The sequence below is a fragment of the Balaenoptera musculus genome, chromosome 14 (genome assembly GCF_009873245.2).
Source record: "Balaenoptera musculus isolate JJ_BM4_2016_0621 chromosome 14, mBalMus1.pri.v3, whole genome shotgun sequence".
Lineage (NCBI taxonomy): Eukaryota > Metazoa > Chordata > Mammalia > Artiodactyla > Balaenopteridae > Balaenoptera > Balaenoptera musculus.
The window spans coordinates 67,866,690-67,878,501 of record NC_045798.1 but is presented as its reverse complement, the minus strand read 5'-3'; positions in this window follow the sequence as shown (position 1 = coordinate 67,878,501).

Sequence of the window (11,812 nt, the reverse complement as noted above, 5' to 3'; positions counted from 1 at the left end):
CTGAAAGATCAGCTGTTAACCTTATGGGGATTCCCTTGTATGTTATTTGTTTCCTTTCCCGTGCTGCTTTTAATATTTTTTCTTTGTATTTAATTTTTGATAGTTTGATTAATATGTGTCTTGGCATGTTTCTCCTTGGATTTATCCTGTTTGGGACTCTCTGTACTTACTGGACTTGATTGACTATTTCCCTTCCCATATTAGGGAAGTTTGCAACTATAATCTCTTCAAATATTTTCTCAGTCCCTTTTTTATTTCTCTTCTTCTTCTGGGACCCCTGTAATTCGAATGTTGGTGCATTTAATGCTGTCCCAGAGGTCTCTGAGACTGTCCTCAATTCTTTTCATTCTTTTTTCTTTATTCTGCTCTGTGGTAGTTACTTCCACTATTTTATCTTCCAGGTCACGTATCCGTTCTTCTGCCTCAGTTATGCTGCTATTGATTCCTTCTAGAGAATTTTAAATTTCATTTATTATGTTGTTCATCATTGTTTGCTCTTTAGTTCTAGGTCCTTGTTAAACGTTTCTTGCATTTTTGCCATTCTATTTCCAACATTTTGGATCATCTTTCCTATCATTACTCTGAATTCTTTTTCAGATAGGTGGCCTATTTCTTCTTCATTTGTTTAGTGTGGTGCGTTTTTAACTTTGCTCCTTCATCTGCTGTGTATTTCTATGTCTTCGCAGTTTGCTTAACTTACTGTGTTTGGGATCTTTTCGCAGGCTGCAGGTTTGTAGGTCCTGTTGTTTTTGGTGTCTGCCTCCAGTGGGTAAGGTGGGTTCAGTGGGCTGTGCAGGCTTCCTGGTGCAGATGACTGGTGCCTGTGTTCTGGTGGATGAGGCTGGATCTTGTCTTTCTGGTGGCAGGACTGCATACGGTGGTGTGTTTTTGGGTGCCTGTGAACTTATTATGATTTTAGGCAGCCTCTCTGCTAATGGGTGGGGTTGTGTCCTGTCTTGCTAGTTGTTTGGCATAGGGTGTCCAGCGCTGAAGCTTGCCGGTCATTGAGTGGAGCTGGGTCTTAGCATGGAAATGGAGATCTCTGAGAGAGCTTTCACTGTTTGGTATTACATGGGGCCGGGAGGTCTCCCGTGGACCAATGTCCTGAACTCAGCTCTCGCACCTCAGAGGCTTAGGCCTGACACCTGGTCGGAGCACCAAGACCCTGTCAGCCACTCAGCTCAGAAGAATAGGGATAGAAAGAAAGAAAGAAAGAAACTAAAATAAAATAAAATAAAGTTATTAAAATAAAAGATAAAAAAATATTAAAAATAAAAAAGTTATAAAGTAATAAAAAGAAAAGAAAGAGGAGAGCAACCAAACCAAAAAACAAATCCACCAATGATAACAAGCACTAAAAACTATACTAAATAAAAACAAAAAGGGACAGACAGAACCTTAGGTCAAATGGTAAAAGCAAAGCTATACAGACAAAATCACACAAAGAAGCATACACATACACACTCACAAAAGAGAAAAAGGAAAAAATATATATATATTAAAAAAAAAAAGGAAGAGAGCAACCAAATCAATAAACAAATCTACCAATGATAATAAGATCTAAGTACTAAACTAAAATAAACATAAAACCAGAAACAAATTAGATGCAGAAAGCAAACCCCAAGTCTACAGTTGCTCCCAAAGTGCACTGCCTCAATATTGGGATGATTCGTTGTCTATTCAGGTATTCCACAGATGCAGACTACATCAAGTTGATTGTGGAGATTTAATCCACTGCTCCTGAGGCTGCTGGGAGAAATTTCCCTTTTTATTCTCTGTTCGCACAGCTCCTGGTGTTCAGTTTTGTATTTGGCCCCACCTCTGCGTGTAGATTGCCTGACGGCGTCTGTTCTTTGCCCAGACAGGATGGGGTTAAAGTAGCAGCTGATTAGGCGACTGTGGCTCACTCAAGCCAGGGGGAAGGAGGGGTACAGAATGCGGGACGAGCCTGCGGCGGCAGTGGCCAACGTGACATTGCACCAGCCTGAGGCTTGCTGTGTGTTCTCTCGGGGAAGTTGTTCCTGGATCGTGGGACCCTGGCAGTGGTGGGCTGCACAGGTTCCCGGGAGGGGAGGTGTGGATAGTGACCTGTGCTTGCACACAGGTTTCTTGGTGGCTGCAGTAGCAGCCTTAGTATTTTATGCCCATCTCTAGTGTCTGCGCTGATAGCCGTGGCTTGTGCCCATCTCTGGAGCTTGTTTAGGTGGTGCTCTGAATCCCTTCTCCTCATGCATCCTGAAACAATGGTCCTTTGCCTCTTAGGCATTTCCAGACTTTTTCTGGATGCTTTCCCAGCTGGCTGTGGTGCACTAGCCTCCTTCAGGCTGTGTTCACACAGCCAATCCCAGTCCTCTCCCTGGGATCCGACCTCCGAAGCCCGAGCCTCAGCTCCCAGCCCCCGCCCGCCCCAGCGGGGGAGCAGACAAGCCTCTTGGGCTGGTGAGTGCTGGTCGGCACCGATCCTCTGTGCAGGAATCTCTCCGCTTTGCCCTCCGCACCCCTGTTGCTGCGCTCTCCTCCGTGGCTCCGAAGCTCCCCCCCTCTGCCACCTGCAGTCTCCGCCCGCAAAGGGCTTCCAAGTGTATGGAAACCTTTCCTCCTTCACAGCTCCCTCCCACTGGTGCAGGTCCCATCCCTATTCTTTTGTCTCTGTTTTTTCTTTTGCCCTACCCAGGTACATGGGGAGTTTCTTGCCTTTGGGGAAGTCTGAGGACTTCTGCCAGCGTTCAGTAGGTGTTCTGTAGGAGTTTTTCCACATGTAGGTGTATTACTGATGTATTTCTGGAGAGGAAGGTGATCTCCACGTCTTACTCCTCTGCCACCTTGAAGGTCCCTCTCTGTCTCCTTGAAATAGGCATGATCTTACAACATGCTTTAGCCAGTGAAATGTGACCAGTGATGACAGAGCTAGTCCATAACTTTCTACATTATTTTCCCCTCTGCCACAGATACTGACAATATTGTTGACAGTGGCTGCTCTAATGCCTTGAGTTTGGGAGTAGACAAAGCAGAACAGAACCTAGTCAACCAACAATCAACATGGTCCATGAGTATGACATAAACATTTGGCTGGTTAAACCACTGAGATGTGACTAACAGAACTCCACTATGATAAAGACTATCATTTTGGTGGGCTGGTTAGAAGGAGTAAAGGACTAGGCAAGAAATGTATATTCTAATTATCTGAAACAGAGTACTGTGTTATTAAGGGAGTATGTTATGATATTGCTTTGTAAGTGTTTGCCCAACAGCAACAAGGTTGAAGGCTTTGGGTTTTGCAAAATCAAGTACCTGAGAGAGATCAGGCTTGAGTCCAGAAAGGATGACAATTAGGGAGACATCAAACAGTAAAACCATAGTAGCTGAGTAACAAGAAAACATTTAGGTACAAAAAGAACTGATTCTAAGATGCTCAAAAGGCAAATTACAAAGGGAGGCCCAGAATGAATACTGAGAACAAAGAAATCCCACCGTGGGTTTGTTTCACTGTTCCATTCCACCCGTGTGCAGCTTTGCCATGCCTCAGTAAAGTGATCATAATTTTTGGTTCCTTTCTGTCAGCTGTAACCCACTGGGCAGTCTTAGGAAGCAGCCATGCATAAAACTAGCTAAAAGGGGGCAAGTCAAACTCATCAGAAGATATGTTCTTGATTACTAACCTAAATATTTCTTATCCTTACTTTGTGTTTCATAACAATGCAATAGCATTAATTTTCCCTCACCACTGTAAACACCATTAATTTCTGTAAGTTAAGCAAAGAAACACCATTAATTCCTAAAGTCAAAACAGAGAAATCAACAAGATGTAGAGGCACTGCTTTCCTTACCAGAGTCAGCACCAAGGACAGTGCAATGAAGAAGGATATGGGCTGCTTCTGTCAGCAGCTTTCAAGTTACCAGCCTTCAGCATCTGTGGCCTACTTTGTATTTACCAAGCTATGGATCCTTGTGAACTATAACCAGGGTTATGATACAGTTTGTGAGAGGGAAAAACTTGGGGCAGGTGTGTAAGTGATATTCTTGCATCCGACAAATGAAATTAGTACCAAGTTCCCCGGCCTGCAAAACGAGGCCATATGATCTAAATTGCAGATTTCCCCACCTGCTTCCCATGCAACACTGAAGGTGTAACTTTCCATTACTGCCATGCATTTTCAGTTCCTAAAGAACTGTTCTATGAACCAGAGAATAAGGACACTGCTAGGACTGTGGGTCTCAAAGTTGGCTCCATATTAGAATTATCTGGGGAGCTTTTAAAACCCCTGCCTTTCAGTCACACCCAAGGTCAATTACTTCAGCATTTATGGGAGTGTGATCCAGGCATTAGTACTGCATTGCTTATATTATATAAGCCTCATCTGCCAAGTGATTACGGTTTTAAAAATCTAGTTCTGGGTCTTTTCCCCAGAGATTTTGCTTTAATCGGTGTAGGGAGCAGCCTAAGTATCAAGATTTTCTAAAAGCTCCACTGGATGATTCTAATATACAACCACTTTTGAGAACCACTGCTATGGAAGACAGAGACAAAGAAAAGTTGGAAGTGTTACCTCTCTAACCCTTGCTTCTGAAGGTGAGGGATAAAAGGCCCTTGAAGTGGTTACAAAAGCAGAGTGTTTGAATTAACTCGTTGGATAAATTTATTAATTCCAAGCATTTACCAGGATATAAGTATGGGCCAAACACTAGTCCCAGGAGATACAAAATACTTTTAAAGACCAAATTCCTGGAGCTCAGAATCTAGCTCAACTATTATAATAATATTTAATAAGTGTGATAGAAGGGGTAAATGATAGGTATCATAATGAAATACTGCCTCTACCTGAGAGGAGAGTCAGGATAAGTTTAACCCAAGCATAAGATGCCTAGATCTCTAGAAGAATCAGGAGCAAACCAGTTAGAGTATGGCATTCTAAGCTGTAGGAACAGAGCGTGCAAAGTCATTGAAGTATAATTTGGCCGAGGCAGTTTTGTTTCCAAGTAGAAAACCTGATTCAAAAGTAGCTTGAGAAATAAAGGAAATATATGGGGAAGGAAGAATATAGGATTGAATCATGAAACCCAAAGAAAAGAAGAACTTCAATAGTCTCCTGTCTCTGTCCAAACCAAACTATTTTCTCTATTATTCTTGCATTGGCTGAACTTGGCTATCCCAAAATGGTAGTTTGCTCCTGACTTGACATGTTCTCACTTCTAGCAATCAGCTCAAACCAGCTGGTATCTTTGAATCTCAGCTCCAAGTTCCTGGGAAAGAGGAAATGACTGGTCCAACTTAGGTCAGGTGCCTACTGTTGGTCCAATCAGCTATAGCCAGGGTCATATAGTACAAACATGGCTGTCAAGGCCTTAACCCTCTTGGGAGAAATGAGGATACAATTCTTAATGAGTTGGGCATTTGGTGGGCTAAGAAAACACCCCAAAATCTGTCTGACAAGATGTGAGGCAGTAAGTCCAGGTTAGGAAACTAAAAGCACTGCAGAAAGACCAGAGGATGGATTGCACAGTGGAAGACAAAATTAAAGAGGAGTTGACCTCAAGCAAGTATTACTAAATTAAAGCTGGGAACATCAAGGATAACACATCATGACCAAGTGGGTTTTATCCTGGTAATGTAAGACTGATTCAAGATTCTTTTTAAAAATAAATCAGTAAATGTAATTCATCATATAAGAAAACCATGTGGTCATTCCAGTAGATGGAGACAAATGTTCTGACAAAATTCAATAAACATTCATGATTTAAAAAAAAAAAAATCTCTAACTAGGGATTAAAGGAAACAATCAACTTTATACAAGTAATATACAAAAAAATCTACAGCTAACATCATATTTAATAGTGAAAGCCTGAATGCTTTTCCCCTGAAATGGGAAACAAAGCAAGGATGTCTTCCTTCCACTCCTATTCAGCATCACATTGGAGGTTGCAGTCAGTGTAATAAGAGGTAAGAAAAAGAAGTTAAAAACATACATATTAGAAAAGAAATAAAACGATCTCTATTAATAGATAACACAATTATCGATACGGAAAAATCGCAAGAAATCTGCTAAAACTATAAAACTGAATTTGCAAAGTTGCAGGATTTCAGTACATAAAATTCAATTGTATTTCTATCTGTTGGCAATAACTAATTAGAAATTGAAAATTTAAGAATACCATACCATTTACTAAAGCATAAAAAATACGGAATTCTTAGGGATAAATGTAACAGAAATATGTGTAATGTTTGTATTCTGAAAACTCCAAAACATTGTTGAGAGAAATCAAAGATCTAAATACCATGTTCATAAATTAGAATACCTACTGTTGTTAACATGAGAATTCTTCTCAAATTGGTCTCTACAATAAAAGCAATACCAATCAAAATTCTAGTAGGCAGAGTTGTAGAAATTGACAGATTCCAAAATTTATATGAAGAAGAACTAGAATAGCCAAAACTATTTCCCCAAAAAAAAAGGAAAGTTGAAAAACATCAACTGCCTGATTATGAAGACTTTTTTCAAACTACCATAATCAAGAGAGTGTAATATTGGTGAAAGGATAAATACCCGAATGCATGGAACAGGATAGAGAGTCTAGAAATAGAACTGTGTGTGTGTGTGAAACTGATTTTTGCAAAGGCGTAGTCTCTTCAATGAATTTTGCTGAAATAATTGAAATTTGTAGACAAAAAGGAAAACTTAACACATGCATTGTACCTTGTACAAATGTTAACTCAAAATGGATCAGAGATCTAAAAGTAAAACCTAAATCTATAAAACTGCTAGACTAAAATATAGGAGAAAGTATTTGTACCCTTGGATTGGGCAAAGACTTCCTAGATATAACATCAAAAGCATTATCCATAAAACAAAAATATTAAGTTTGATTTCATCAAAGCTAAAAATTACTGATATTTGAGAGACGTTGTTAGGAAAATGAAAAGTCAACCTACAGACTGGGAGACAGTATTTGTAAAACACATATCTGTTAAAAGATTATATCCAATATACATAAAGAACTCTCACAACTCAATGACAAAACTTATTATTTTTTAAAATGGGTAAACAATTTGAATAGATACTTCAAAGAAGAGATGATGGATAGAAAAATAACGACATAAAAATGCTCAATATCACTACTCATTAGAGAAATGCAAATTAAAACCACAATGACATACCATTATTTACCTATTAGAATGGCTAAAAGTTTAAATATCAGATAATTCCAACTGCTGATGTGGATATGGAGCAACTAGAACTTCATACACTGCTGGTGGGGATGTAAAATAGCACAGCCACTTTGGAACAGTTTGTCAGTTACTTAAAAAGTTAAACTAACCATATGACTCAGCAATCCCACTCTTAGATATTTATCCAGAAGAAATAAAAATATAGGTCAATACCCACACTTTATTTGTAATCACCAAAAACTGGAAACAACCAACCCATATTAGTTTTCTATTGCTGTTACAACAAATATGACAAGTTGACACAAATTTAATGGCTTTTAAAAATGCATATCTGTTATCTCAGTTTCTGCGGGTCTGGAGTCCATGTATGGCTTAGCTGCTTAGGTTCTTGCAAGGCTGCAATCTCACTTCAAGGCTTGACTGGGGAAAAATTTGCTTCCATGCTCACTTACACTGTTGCACCCCAGCTTTTTGCTGCCTGTTAGCTGGAGGCTGTCTGTAGCTCCTAGAGGCCACCCTCAGCTGTTTGTCATGTGGACTTCCTTACTTAGTATGACTGCTTACTTTCTCAAGCCAGCAAAGAGGCTTTCTAAAGTGAGTTTTCTAAGACAATCTTATGTAAGGTAACATAATCAGTACAGTGACATTGCACTACCTTTGCCATGTTCTATTGGTTAAGAAGAAGTCACGGGTCCCACCTGCACTTATGGGGAGGAGATTAATCAAAGGCATGAACACAGGAGGCAGGGACCGTGGGGACCACCTCAGAGTCTATCCACCACACCGTGCGTCCATCAGCTAGAGAACGGATCCGCACACTGTGGCATATGCACACACGTACTCATGAAGTGTGAAATGCAAATAGTGAAATATACTACTCAGCAAGAAAAAGGAATAAAGTAACGCGTGCATGACGTGGGCAGCTCTAAAGTGCATCACACCAAGTGACAGTAGCCGAAGGCAAAAGACTACCCGCTGAATTATCCCATTTATGTGATGTTACAGAAAAGGCAGTATAAGAGCAGACAAAAAGATCAGGGGTTGCCAGGGGTTCGAGGTGTGGGGAGGGGATTGACTACAAAGAGGCATGGGGGAACTTTTCTGAGTAATGGGAATGTTCTCTACCTTGATTATGGTGGGTAGTTACACAAATGTACACATCCTTCAAAACACATGGAACTATGCAACTAAAGGGTGAATTTTACTGCATATAAATTATACAATAAACCTGACTTTAAAAAAATAAAGGGACAGAGTGACAGAGAAGCTGGCAACAGATAGAAAACGTCCCTTTGATCTGGTTCCCAGTGCATACTGCCCTGGGAGAAATTTCCGGAAGGCCAATAATATAAATTATGTATTAGTACTATTCTAAAAAGTTTACTAGTAGGAGAATTGCTTATTTTAGGTAAGATTCAAATGCTTTCATTAATAGAAGCACATTATATACGGATGGTTTGACATTGCCTAAAATGAAAGGGTTGATGTCTGATGAGCCCAACTATTAAAATGAAGGTCAATTAGACTACCAAGAAACAAAACTATTTATTGAGAATTAACTTCATCATACAAGTTACAACAGAGGCAGACACAAAAGAGCCTCAACTCAAGTCATCCGCATGGTATCCTATCCCTGTATGCAGGGTTAAAAACCCTAACCCTGACTAGCACATTTCTCTACCAGGAGGGACAGGAAAAAACTGGGGTGGAGGCGTTATGTTCCTGGACTCAGATCATCCCTCTAATCAAATGTCTGTTTATAAAGCCCTGAAATGGAAGCAATGTTGAGAATTTACCTAGTCTATCAGCTACACAACAAACTGAGACACATCAGAGAGAGGAATTTTGACTTACTCTGAAAAAACAATGATGGCCATCAAAGGCTTCTAAACATGGGGATGGCAGAAAAAGGTTTGTGTTTTAGGAAAGATGACACTTCAAACAGGATGGATGCTGGCCTTCAGGGGGCAACACCAGAAGCAAGGAGGGCAGTTACATGATTCCAGAAAAGAAAAGATAAACAAAGCTTGTTGCAACAGGAAGAGAAAGGAAGGGATTTTTGCAGCATTACTTGGGAAGTAGAGTTAAGAGGCGATATTGAAGGAGAGATGATGAAAGCTTATGTGTATGGCTTGAGTAACTTCCTAGATTCTAGAGGAATAAAAGGGAATGAGGGATTGAGAAATTCATGTTGGAGGCTCTGAGTGTGAGGTGCATTCGATGAAAGTTTCTGGTAGGCAGGCGGATATGGTCTGGAGTCCAGATAAAAAGACTGGGTTAAAGAAAGTCTTGGTGCTAATGTACAAGGGGAAGTGGAGACTACGGGAGACCACCTATCATAAAGGGCACAAGCTATACTGAATAGATTAGGTAGTGAATGTACAATAAGGAAATGGAAGTAATTGTGAACAAAGGAGAAGGGCTCTGCTAAAAGCCTTCTTCATCATTTCACTGAATGTTGGCAGATTTTTTTTCCCCTCTTGATTTTTTTGATTCAAGAAAACACAGAAGCACTGAGGAAAAGAGAAGAACATATGATAAGAAAGTGCTGTTCATATCCAAGTGGAGATAGAAATTACTCCAACTGGGAGAAGGTAGAAGAACGATCCAATAAGAAGAGACCAAAGGTCCTTAGTCAGAGAACCACAGCACAGGGCCAAGAGGACCTCTGCTAACAGGTCAGAGTCACACCTTTGCCTGGTGGCTATAAGAATGCTAACGTAAAACTCAAGTTAACTAAAACCTGGAAGTCATCTAAATATCTCTAAGTTGATTAAAGTTTACTGTTGGTTCTCTTTCTTTTATAACCCTGTGGTACTTGCTTGCAAGTGTGGGCACTGCTTATTTACTGGTGAGGAAAATGACAGGCTTTGCAGAAATTCTCCAGCTGGCCTCAGCCCCCTGTGCCAGAAGGGGACTTGATCAACCATCCCTTTGTCTCCAAGGGAAAACAGCACGGCTACCGAGGCACGTGCTACACAAGTCAATGGTCAGAAAAACTGCTGTGAAATGTTGCGTGGTGGGGAAAGCACTGATCTGATAACCTTGAGGAGTCCTGGGTGGTCACCACAGGTCTGCCACTAGCTGGGTGAGCTTGAACAAGTCGCTAACCTTCTCTGGCCCCAGATTCCACATCCACTAGGAAGAGGCTTGGCTGGTTTTGATAATAACTATAGTTTTGTTCTGGATCTAAAATTTAATTACTTGAATTATTTTTAGTTGCTTGCCTTCTTATGGGTTTTAATATCTCCACCCTTAAGATGACTGAAACAGAGAAGATCTAAATTCCCAGTCTCTCTCTCTCTCTCTCTATATATATATATATGCCAAAATAGCTTAAGGGTGTCGTTTGGGAAACTTTCATGATATCTAAGCTAATAAGCCAGGGTGGAATCAAAAAGTAGGAAGTAGTGACCCATGCATATTTTACAATGAGAACAGCCAAGAGAACTTTGCATTATCAGTGATTCATTAGGAAAAACTGGTTCTCAGCTGGCCCATTTTGCAGTATTCATATTTGTTAATTACGCATATTATATCATGTCCACTTAACAATAATGTTGCAGGCATGGGACACTGTGATGGAGTATTTCTAGTAACTGAATAGTTGTGTATAACAGTTCCCTGTGGATTAGAATAAAATTAACACCAGACTAAGCACAGAGATACTATGAGAATCCAGAAGATTAGGATTCTGACAAAAGCCTTCTGAAAAAAAGATTGATTTAGCAATAAATATTTATTGAGTGTTAAATACACATATATCTTTGTGGTAGGTATTACAGGGTTTCAAGTTTTTAGTTTGTTTGATCTCGAAAGGACATTTTAATACATTCTGACTTTTCAAATTGGGACCATTCCCATGCCTACCATGGAAGGTAAATTCTGTTCCATTATCAAGAAGTACCATCAGCAGTAAGGATCCCCTTATACTTAGATTACTCTTTGATAATACGTTAGACATTCTTATCCAGAATACTGAGTTGTTTTTTTTTTTAAACTCAGCAATTCAATTTCTATTTATTCCTGTTTCTTTTTTTTTCTATAAGCATATATAAGTTTTAGATGACTGTAATAAAAATATAGAAAAAACCTGCATTCTTTCCAAAAGGACTTCATGTTTAAAAATGTTCTTTGTCAGCAAAACAAAATAAAAACAAGCACTTCGAATTTCCCCTTGAATAATTTCTCCTTGAGCCAACAGTTTGTGCCTGTGCTTCCTTTTGGGGTGGCTTCACTCTTGAGGGCTGTGCTGACATTTGCTTTTCATGCAGTGGGCAAGCCTCACTTGCTAACTGTCTGGTTTTGCTGCCTCCCATCAAAGCCCTGCAGGCTGACGCCCATGAAAGTTATAACCGCAGTTAAGTAATTAGACAGATGTCACTGCCCAGGCTCCTGGCACCACCCCAGGGACAGGCTTCTTAGCAACTGCCTGAACTTTCTGAAATGTTCGAAAATTGCTCCTCGGCCTGGCCTCGCTGGTGACTCCCCAAGTAGAAGGTATTGCTCTGAGCTTTGCGGTGACCCTTATCCCTAGGAGGCCTCCTCCCCCCCCAATCAGGTTTAACCCCTTGTCAGCCCAGCCTCACTGTCCAAGGCTGCCCAGGGCTCTCAGAGGCCTCCACCAACCGAGGCTGCAACCTCCCC